Raw genomic sequence first — 12,091 nt, forward strand, 5'->3', positions numbered from 1 at the left:
AGCAGTGGCATAGGCACTGCCAGCAGCAGTAAATGCAGCCTGGACATATCTATGCTGTGTCTCGTGCAGCAAAAGAGCACTCTGGCAAAGACAACCATCCCCTGTGGTAGAGTGCCTGTTCTGCTGCTGTGGGCATGACAGGGAAGGTTGGTATACATAAGCGTCTCCCTTGAGGACATCAGCATTAAATGTGATGATCAGGGTAATCCAACTACATGCAATTTATGAATTCTGGCTGACATGTTGAAGTTGTTGCTTTGAAAAGGCTGCTGTGGAAGGTTGGACTCCTCTCCTTGCTGGGTGGCTGAGGAGAATAGAGGGCTAACCTTCTTAATTTGGGCCAGACAAGCCAGAGGGCTGACTGAAGCCTGGGAAGACTAGCTGGCTTTAAACATCATTACCAGCAAATTCATTTTTCCACGCTACAGACTCTGTGTGTGTGTGTGCGTTATTGACTCCAGGTTTTAAACGCCCCTGGTGATATACCCAGTGGACTGAGAGTGCCCAGGAGTTGAAGATAACATTGAATTTGCAGATGGCGATGGGAAAGGGCTGTGCTGGCCTGAGGCAGGGAACTCGTGAGCTCCGGAATTTCATTTTCCCGAAGAACTAACCAAAAATCAGCCCATGTCTAAAACCCCATGAAACATGAAATCAGTGCACAAGTAATGGGAAATCTGAGAAACTACAAGCTGAGCCGCTTGGGATCCAGTGCAGTAGCATGGAGGGTGTCCATGTAGTAGTCGTGGAGTTGGCCTCTTAAGCCTGTAACATTTTCTTTATAGGTATCAACCAAAATGGGGCTGGATGCTGATGGATGGCACCCAGACCAAGCAACATGTATGTTGCTCTAACGTCAGCAGTGGCTAACATGTTTAGAGGTCTTGCTGAAAAACAGGATGGAGAAGTGTCTGACCTCACCGAAAAGGAGGCATCTTTGAAAGGGCAACCATGGCAAGACATCTTTAAACTGCATGTATGGTTCTCCCATCACCAATATGACTTCTCGTGTACACCCTACTAGTAAAAGAGTAGTCAGCTGTGAGGTGTTGCTATGATTCGTCTTTATATGATCTTCATCTTGGAGATGGAGAAATGTCGGGACCAACTGTTCCCACTTTGTAACACAGATCTCAGTGGATCAAAACACTAACTCCATGAGATAGAGCGGTATTTATCAGATGATACAACATGTAACTTTCTAATCACCACTGTTTAAAGAGATCAAAATCCAGTGCTAGAAAATTATTTCATCTTGCATCTAGTAAATTTTAGTGTATGTACAGAAGTAATTTTCTCAACACAGAATGCTTCATGACTGTATTTCTCCCAGTATTTATTGCTCAACAGAGTAACTGAAGGTGCTTCAAAAGAAAGTAAGCAAAGAGATTTTGAAGAAAAAAAGCACAAAAAAGTGTGACCTAACAGCTATTATTTCCTCTTCACGTATGTAACACACTAGGTTTAGATGCACTTATTTTTGAAGTTATTATACAGCTCTTATGGAAGCATCAAGCTGTTCACCAAGCCAATGCGAAGCAATGTAAAGTGTAAATCTAAAAGAATTGATGTGTGTTTCATGGGGATTCTTTGTTTGTTTGCTTGTATTTTACTCTTAGGAGAAAATCAAAATGAAAACCAGAGACCCATTCCTGTCAACTTTTGCTCAGCTAAACCATCCCATCGATTTCAACAGAACAGTGGAAACGTCTAAGAATTATCCATGTGAGCAAAGCTTAGGAATGCCAGCTATCATGATTGATTGCAATGTTGTCTTCAGTGTGGTGTTGATTATATAAAGAAAATGCTTTGATTTCAAGAAATAAAAAAATCAATTTCAGCTTTATTATTGTGTCTCTTGTACCTAAAGCAGACTGGGCCAGATTCTCTGTTACCTTTTATGCTATATAAGTATTAGAACTCTGTGTACAAATTTTCACCCAGCTTGAATATGACGTCAATGGCCAAGTGAGAAAGACAACCAAGAATATTGCTCTCGCCATTACATCGTGATGATAAAAAATAATGGATAGCTTCATTTTTAGGGATCATCATTCTTTACCTTTTGTGTGACATAGAGGTATTTTTTGGAAACATCGGACTAAAACCATGTGAGATGAGTTCTTTCACAGCAGAAAAATTGGGTTTCCTGAACAGTTGGATAATTAGGTTGCTACAAGTGGTATCCAGATCTGTTCAGATCTTGTGATTAAATTGAGGTAGAGCTCATGTCTTTCTGTACTTTACTGTCCACGTACAAAGGCTGGCCCAACAACAACAAACTGAAGTGTTTAATCCTTCACACACAGTCTTGGGAATCAACCTTGCAATGTAGGACATGAGAAAAACCTATTTTTCCCTTTAAAAAAATTCTAATTGAAAGTAACGGTGACATTTTCCAATGAAGTCAATACTCTCCTTTTTTGTTTATTCTTAAGGGCCTCAAGAGAAGGTTAAGGCAAGATTAGAGAAACCAAGGGAAGTTGTTTCCACCTTCAACAGCTCTACTGAAGTCACACAATGAAAAGACCTTTCCATTTTCAGAAATTATTACCAAGTCAAGTCACTGAGACTGCATGTCTGGCTATTGCTTCACAAGAAGAGCAAGCACACAATTGTTAATGATTGTCATCATCATGTTTACAGTACTGGCAGATCACAGATTAATTAGGCAATGTATAGATGGAAGAGAGAACAAAAAAACAGTGTCTAAAGGATAATGTTTAGTGCAGCTCTTGTGAATTTTTATTTGGTATCTACTAGTTACGCTTAGTGGCCACCTGTACAGCGTTTTCTGAAAGGGGGTTTGGGCCACTCCTGGGGATGATACTGCATGTCAGAAGGGTGAAGCGGGAGAAGGAAGATAGGTCAGTCACATGCAGGGGAGATCCCAGGTCATATATCAGAGCACCTCACATGGTGTAAGAAGCCTGTGTTTAGGCACCTGAATCTCACCTTCAGTGTTTTAGACTAAGAGAAGTACCTCTGGTAAGGCAAATGCCTTCTTACAAAAGAATAAATTCACAGATCAATGACCACGACAATTAAAGTGAGGGACAAACCATTAAACAACTTCTTATCCTCAGGCTTATATCATCTGAGCATACAAGGTTGTATGTCTCTGTTCTGAGATAGGATGAGTCCAGATGGTCTATGAAACCACTGCATGATATGTAGCTGTGCCCAAGCAGTGATAGCCCACTCAGCAAGCACCATCCTTAAGGGCGCAAGGAAAGGATCTATCTCCTTCACTAACATGATGGTGTCATGTATGTGCCTGTGTTTTATCCTAGAGTTAATCCCTTTAATTAAACTGTGCTATGAAAAGCTTTCTTCATAATATGTGTTACATTCCCATAGAAACATTCACATTGATCTTGGTTTTTGCCTTTAGCACACTTAACTTCTGGGTCTGTAGTAATCTGACACACTTTCTTTAACTATGAGAAAAATCTGTCTTTTTTGACTACAGCAGCACTGATTGATTTGGTGCTTACAGATGGATTTTTTTTTTTATGGGCTTTTATTCACTGATGCTTCAGAAACCTATTGGTTAGTTGTATTCCCACAGCTGAAATAAACCGGTGGCAGAGGAGAAAACTGCCACATTTCCTGAAGTGCCACAGGCAAATTGCTCTTCCTTTAGCTAACCTTATCTTTTTTTTTTTTTTTCATGAAATGTGCTACATTTCTAAAGAGACCAATTTGAAGGAAACTGAACACTCTGCATTTATAAAGAAAAATGAGATAGTATGGGGGGTGGGGAGGTAGTAGAAATATTTCTGGTTATTCTGAAAGTTTTTATTCTTTCTGAGCAAAATGTTATTTAAAAAGTATCCAGAGTTCAGTGCTGTTGTGTTTTTCTGAATGACCTGCAGACAAAGCTCATTATTCGGGTGAGTGGTCCAAAGAGGTCAGCAGGCCCATTCTGATGAGTGATGACATTTGCAAACTCTTGCAGGATGAAAAATTAAAACACCAGGTCTGCAAATTGCCCCACGCTGGCACGTGCCCCCGTGTCTGGTGTGTCTTTCAGAATAGGCACAGGATTCATTCAGATGCTGACATTTTGGATAAACGGGTAATTTTTTAAATGCCATAGCATACTGGCTGTGCTTTAAGGTATGTTCATGTGAATGAGGGAAAGAACGGTAAGTTTGAGTGTATATATAAGCCCGTGAAAGACAGTAGCTGTCTAACTTGGGCCCTGTTCATTTGGGGAAAAGGTCCTTACACTTTTGCTCTTTTCAGTTAAATAGCTTTGCTATTATCTGTATCTCTAATTTTCCCCCAGGTTTCCCCTAGGCGCAGAGAAAGGAATGGACACACTAGAGGGATCAGACGACTGTGAGTACAGAATCTGTTGTGCAGGTAGAGATAAATTATTATGGATCTGACGTGGGGCCCAGAATCCACAACCCTTACTTAAGTCAGAATCAGGAGTCCTCTGCATCTCACAGATGCAGGCTATGGCAGAATAAGGACTCATTCAGGCTGTTGCTAACATCAACAGTATTTTTAGACCTAAATTTACAAAAGATTTAGCCTCCCAAACCCCACATTCCCAAAGCACCTTGCCAGCTGTGTAATCCACAGATACCCATATTAATTCATATGCCTACACATCCACCACTGCACACACAATTGTCACTGGTGCTTTCTACAATATCTTGACTTCGGAGCAAGGCTTTTCTTTAACACAACCTCATCAGGAAAATAGCTGTTTTCACAAATGTGAGCTCCACATAAAAGGGATGAGATTTGGTATAAAAGTAAGCTGGAACTCAGCGGCTAGTGAAGAAGATGCAAAACTTGTAATTAAATGGTTAAATAGCCTTAATTTGAGCAGCATTCAGATCTGGTTCAAGTCCACTGCTGCAGATGATGAAGGGTCTGCTCACCTTTTCAAAGTTCATGATGTTCTCATTGGAACAGCAATGCAAACTACAACACAAAAATTTTCTGAGACTTGAGGATTACCTTGGTTTGGTTACACTCTTGGTGAGTGTGGACATTAAAAGTAACACTATGCAAATAATAAGATGACTGTGATATTAACATAATTGGTGGTTCCAGATATAAATAAATTTTCTTCTGCTTATTTCTGTTCCTCAAATTTAAAATCAATGGTCTAGTGTATTATGCTGCCAAATTCATCAGGAGGTGTCAGATATCCAGCATGGTAAGTGGATGATTGCACAGTGTGAGGGAAACAAGGATAGATATCGGTAATAGCAAAGAGAGTTTTGCTGGGATCGTAAGGACACCAACCAGCGTGAGAATAAAAGCTCTAGTTCTGGTTCTACACACATATATGACATGTACTTTCCATTTTCAGAATTACCAACATGAAAACTGCTCTAAACATGAGGTATAACAGCATGTAGGAGGATTTATGTTTTAGTCAGCCCTGTAAAAATGCTGACAGAGGTGAGAGATGGGACTGACGTTAAAGAGGCTCTATGTATAATGTGTCAGGGCATGTCTTATCAGCAGATGGGCAACTAAGCAGTATTGAGTCTTGAAGACAAAGCTGCCTTCAAGCACTAACAAGGAATTTGTATTAGCCTGAAGGAGAAGTGAATTATGCTATGAGGCTGGTGTGGATTTCATCTGAAGCCAAAGGAGGCCTTTCCTCTCAGTAGGAATCTCTCTTACCTATTTCCAAACCAAGATAGTAGTCCTGGAGATTTTATTGTTTCTTCCACTTTCTTCCTCTCATCAGTGACTGTAATGTGAGGTGATGGTTGTAAATAATTATTCCTCCTCCTTCACTTCCTTGTGGAACATCTGCTTTTTACTCTTGTCTGAATTTTTGAAAGATAAATTCGGCAAAATAAAGATTGGCAATGTAATTAACACAATATCACAGGAGTTTAAACCCAGAAAGGACCATTTCTTATTTGCTTCTTTGATTATTGCTCCCAATTGTATCTCTCACACTCTTTTTCTACGAATCTTTTCCCATCTGTAAGTTCGACTTTTTTCCTGTCTTCTTTCTCATGTTTTTTTGTTCTCTTCCCTTTCTTTGTTGCACAGCCCTTGTCCAACTTCCCATACTCTAAATCCTCTTCTGTATTTATTCCCAGATGTCTCTATCTCTCTTCCCCTCTCTCCACCTCCCACTTTTTCCAATGTCCTTTTTCTCTCACCCCCTTAAATTCTCTTTTTGAAGCTTTTGTCTGGCTGTGGCTGCCAAGGTATGAAGGGGAATTGGTGCTCCACCTATTGCACTTCAGGCCCTCACACATCCAACCATGGAACCTCCAGGGTCTCCATGTTTTTTTTCTGCCGGGAACAGAGAGACATGTTCCACCAGCACAGCACATCAATATTTACTGATACAGAAAAGTACTCTGTGAGAACAGCAGCCTGGGAGCCATTCTTCCAGTGATCGACTACTAATAATGAATGATGATCACTTTTAGTTCTGCAGTGAGAGATGTTTTGATGGATACATTTTAATTTGCCACCCTGTTTCTCGTAGTACCTGCTTCATAGAGTCATGGTGATGACTGGTGTAATAAACCAATAATTGGGCTATTTAAACTTAAAGATCGATCTCCTGCCATGATCGTTAGAGAAAAAAATACCATGTTAAGTTCTTTTCCAATTGATTTCTTTTTCTAAACATGTCAATTTACTTCAGTAGGTTTTAAGACAGCATTGATTCGAGCAAGCAAACAGATGCAGAAATATTATTGAAGGCATAATTAGCATGCTTTTCCCCCTTTCTCAAGATTGACTTAAGATACCTCAGTGACAGTAGGTTTTTTCAGTTGACAACCAAACATTGCCTTGGGAGTATGCCCTCTTATGACATTTATCCTATCCCACTTAAACAGAGATGGGTGGTTTTAATGCAATTCATTTCATAGCAGACACACTGTTACTGCTGAACATGGACATATACGAAGTAGGACATTTCCCGGTTGGAGTTGAAAAGCTGTGACAATAATTTCCATGAATCACTTAATTAGGTGTTATCTGTGAAACACTTATGAAAGCAATTGCCTTCTAACAATATATGCTCTTTTTCTACCCCTAGCCCCAACTTAATTTTGTATATCAGTTTGCTTGTAGATACAAAGATTGAGGTCTTGCCATTACTTAAAATGAAATAGATTGATTTATCCCTAACTATTGTAATTAAGCCACAGTAATCACTTTTCCCCACCAATGACCTCCACCTTGGTTCCCAGGCTGGAGTTGTAATTTGGATTCTTTGCCAGCTGAGATCTTCTTTCATCTCAACAGGTTACTCTAACCACTGTCTGCTGGGGGCTTGTAATATTTCTTTTGTTTTCTGGCTGGACTGAAGTAGCAATTGTCTGTAGTATTCACCTAGGACATTATTAAGGATGAAGTTCACAGTTCACCTAAATGAGGGAAGACAACCCTCCCTAAAATTTCCACTCTTCACAGCAAAATACCGTGTCATTTACAATGAGGGAAGTAGTTATGGAATGACAGTTAAATTTATCATGAGTATGTGGAATAGAACATTAACCAGTGCAATTAATTGTGGATAACAGACTTGCTGGAAAAAAAATGGATTTCTATTTGTTAAAAGTTTGACATTGACACAGGGTTTGTGTATACACATATATATGAAGTAATAGCCCAGAAAAAACTTCTCGTTTCCCAAGTAAGCATGCATCTGGTAAAAAGAAGAAACATTTAAGTGTATGACCCTTTCTATAAATGAGGATGCTGTGAGCACACAAATGTTTGCTGTTGACTATGTAGAGGTTCTGTCTTTGTTTTTAGTAATCAACCTTGAGTTACTGCTTTTCTCTTTTTGTTATTTCTGTAATGTTTTTGTTTCTTCCCCAGCTACCTCAGTTTGAAATGTTTTCAATAGTCATTTGCAGTTTAATTTCCACAATATCCATTATTTATTTAATGTCGCTAACAGTACAATGTTTCAGCTGTCAAGAAACCTGATGTCTAGACTTTCTCCCACTTCCTGTGGTTTGAATGACAAATAAGGTGTACCTTCTGAATATATTTCTTAATGCTAAGTAGTAGTTAGCTTACAAACTTTGCAGACCTAACACAAAGGAGCAGCTAAGTTTTGCTGAAGGAAAAACCTCTTTCTGTCAGTGTAAAAAGGGTGTCATGTAGGTATTTTTTTAGGTCCTCAATTCAAGCATTTTTAATTACAAAGTAATAGGAGTATATGAATTGCTCCTTAAATGCAAATTTTGAAAGTGTTAAACTTGACTGGGAAGCACCTACCTTTCCATTTCCTCTTGTCTTTCAGAGCAATGACCTTTAACAGTCCTTCTCCAATGAAGAACCCAGTGAAACCAAGATTAAAGCTGCTACAAACTTCTGCCTCAGCGTCAAGTCTCAGATGAAGCTGTAAATGAATTGAGCAAATAAAAATATGGAAAGATCAGCTCAACTTTCGTAAAGAAATTTTCATAGGTCAAACCTTTCCCTTATAATCAGCCATTATTGCAGAAGACTTTAACATTTAGAGCAACTAAAGCAATCATATTGTTCAACTTACTCACTGCAAGTAGTCTCTATATTCTGTACAAGCCTCTGTTGTTTCATTTTAATTCTGAAAACATCAAGGCTTCTCACCGGCAACCGATCTTCTGCCAGTCATTGTCTACGGACCACTATATTCTGGGTCCCATTTCAAATGAAGCCCACAAGTACCCTGGAGAATGCACAATATAATATCAAAGTACTGTTCTTGCTTCAACTACATTTCAAAATGGCCCAGCTTTTGGAAAAATTTTTATAGGATAGCCTGCAAATACATCACATTTCTCCTTATGGGTTTCAAAAGTAGTTGAGTTCTCAAGGGTGTAATAAAACTGTCCCCTGTTGACTTGGAATCTAAAGAAACTCATCTAATCAAGAGGTCATGAAAACCTCCAAACTGACCAAGCCAGAGAACCCACTATCCAGCGGCTCTTAATTTATTGTACAACACAGGAAGCCTAGACAACAAGAGAGGCCTTCTATGAATGACACAGTTGCAAGTGTTCAATGGTTCTCCTGGGAACTTTACTTAAGCTTGTCTAGACACAAACTCCATATTCCAGGATGATTTTCTTGCTCTGGAAACACCAGAGAACTTCAATGCAAAACTTATCTGCTGACACACTAAAAGACCAGAAAAATATTGCACTGTACCATAGCTCAACCTAATTAAATTGACTCAGATTTTTAAAGTTCTCTTGACAGATTGTGCCAGCTCTTGCTTCTTGTCATCAGTTAAGTTTAGCTACTCAATAAATGTATCTTCCTTCATAAGAAATAACACCAACAGTTTGTTACTTTGCTTGAAATGGCCATTTTCTCTCTCAAAATTTCCATTTAAGGTGGAAGGCGAAATTATAGCTACAAATCTCAAGCTGTGTTTCCTACAGCAAGCCTTTGCAATTATATTTTTATTCCTCTGGAATCTCTTTTTAGAAATGAATGCTTTTAGGCTTAGATCACAAGGAATTTGACAAAAAGAGATCTGGTTAGGGTCTTGAACATATGTGTGAAATTATTACTATATACATACATACATATATATAGAGAGAGAATGAAAGAGACAAAATTTAGGATTCAAAGACAATTCTGTATATGCATATAGATATTACTTGTATGCATTCCTGTTATACCTACAGGCAGAGACGGAACTCAGATGACTAGAAGATGAAATAGTGAATTAACATTTGAATATTGGATATGTTAGCAGAAGTGCTGCTTCCTGTTTGCTTTACATGTTACATAAGTCAATGTTTCAAAGAAAAAGAAAAATAAATATGCAAAAGAAATATGAGACAGCTTGGTGAGAAAGTAGTGGCGGACAGTGAATAAAGTTTAAAGACACACTTATTTGCTGCAACTGCATTGCTCTACATGAAAACATAAAAATTTGCCAATAACATCTTGTTCTGAACATATGGTGATGCAAGCAGTGTTTCTTGGAGGTTTACAATGCCACCTATGAGAATTTGCATGAATTAGATGTTGCACAGAAATGCTAGGAACGCTTTCCCAGAAGACAGTGCAGTGCAGCTGAAATGTGTCAGTCTTTTGTTTTCAGCAATAATATAGAAGATTAAGTAAGATGTGTTTCTTACCATAAAGCTTCACTCACATATGTTCAGTTAAATACTGGGCAACCTCTTTGGTTAACAATTCTGGGTTGTTATCACAATCATTTACTATTCAAATAACATTATTAAGAACATTAGTAAAAACATGATAAATTTTTGTGCATAATTTTGTTCTTAAATGAATTCATTCTCCTTTGGCATCAGTTTGAAACAGTCCGTAGACACAGTTGACGGCATAATCACCTAAAAGAGATGATCATGCCCTGTAAATGCAGAGAGATTCTGTGTATTGCCAAAGTCACAGGTATCAAACCAAAGAAGTTGTGGCAGCAGTCATTAAAAGGTTGCGTGAGTGTTCTGCAAATCATCCTTAGGCAACAAAAATATGCCCATCCTATCACCCACTATATAGTTAATCCAGTTTGGTCACTCAGAAACTGTGATTTGAGTTACAGACAGATGAGGGAATTGACATTAACTATTTCCTTGAACAATTTTAGTTCATAAATTTCTCTGAGACAGTTATTTTTTTCAGAAGCCTTTTCCCCCAAAGGTTTTAATTGCAGCCAAAATGTCTTTTCATCCCATTTTCTCACAGCTTTTATGACTGAAGGAAATATGACAGACTAACTTTTCTGTCAGGATTTGTCTTGATAGTTTCCATATACCCTTTTCATCCAAAAGATTTTTGAAGTTGTCTTAAAATCCAATAAAATTAACCTTACTTACTGATTAGAGCTTGAATGACCAATGCTTGAAAGAATGTCTGAATACTTGCTGTTCTTATGGGACCTAATTAAGGAAATGTAAATTTCTTTCTTCAAGCCCTAATTTCAAAACTATGCTAAATAAAATCATTGCTGACAGTCCCAGACTGTTGGGCTGTGAAATAAGGGCTGTGGTTTGGGTACTGTTGTGTATGTGTATGCATTTGTGTACACACAACTGTACTAAATTTGGAATCTTTGTGTTTGCAAATAATCTTTCCAGATTGAGCTGAGAAATCACAGTCATTCTTGTGGGACTAATTTAGGGTTAAATATTAAAAATATATCCTGTTGCATTTCTTTCTACCATCTCATGCCAATTCCTACCATATATTCAAAAATAGTTTTAGACGTCATTGCAGGAATAAAGCATAAATCAAACTGTAGATTCATTGCTAAGAGAGAAAAGGCCTTTTTCTACCCTTCACTGTCCCAGGCAGACAGCCATCCTTTTTTCCTTCCAGCCTAAACTATCTAGATGCACACTCAAGAGGAAAGTGCTGCTCTCTGACACCATCTGCTCTGAGCCTCTCCTTACTGCAACTGTCAATATTTGAACACATTAAAGACTTCTCTTCTTTTGAAATGTGAGCATTGCCTTGGGATAAGCTGGTCACATCATTTTCTCTCAGTAGATGATGATTTCCCATCCTCTACCTTGTCCTGAGTTGGGATTTGTGGGGAAGAGAAAGGCTTGTCCTATTGCTTTTAAAATCCAGTTTTCTGGGACTTCTGATGTATTTTTTGTCAAAAGGGAAATATGACAAGCCTATCGAATATCATCTAAAATCTCTCTTCTGTCTTTCAAGGACCTCCAACCCACACAGCCTTTCTTCACGTGAAATGCATCTGCTATTCTCAAGCTCATTTTCAACACTCTTTTGACACTTATTTTTCTGCAATCTCCTTATTCCACTATGTAATAATGCTTTATCATTGGCAGGAGACTGTGAAAATGAGCACGCAAGTGTTACGATCTTCCAGATAGCCAAAATCTGACAAGAATTCAAGACACCAAATCAAGGTAGTACTGGAGGCAACAAGAAGGCAGGAGTTCACAGCAGAATCCCCGAGTGATTCTTCTACAGCAGCGTGAATCAGCACACTTCCACCAGGGGATATGGGTGACAATTTGATGCTGTGACAAGATGTGGCCAGATCCTGCAACCCCAGGCATACCTTAATGTTAGAGACATGCTTGAGTCCTTTCCTGTAGCTACCCCCAAAAAATTGGCCTGACCAGCTGTC

This window comes from Strigops habroptila, chromosome 2 (assembly GCF_004027225.2).
Source record: "Strigops habroptila isolate Jane chromosome 2, bStrHab1.2.pri, whole genome shotgun sequence".
Lineage (NCBI taxonomy): Eukaryota > Metazoa > Chordata > Aves > Psittaciformes > Psittacidae > Strigops > Strigops habroptila.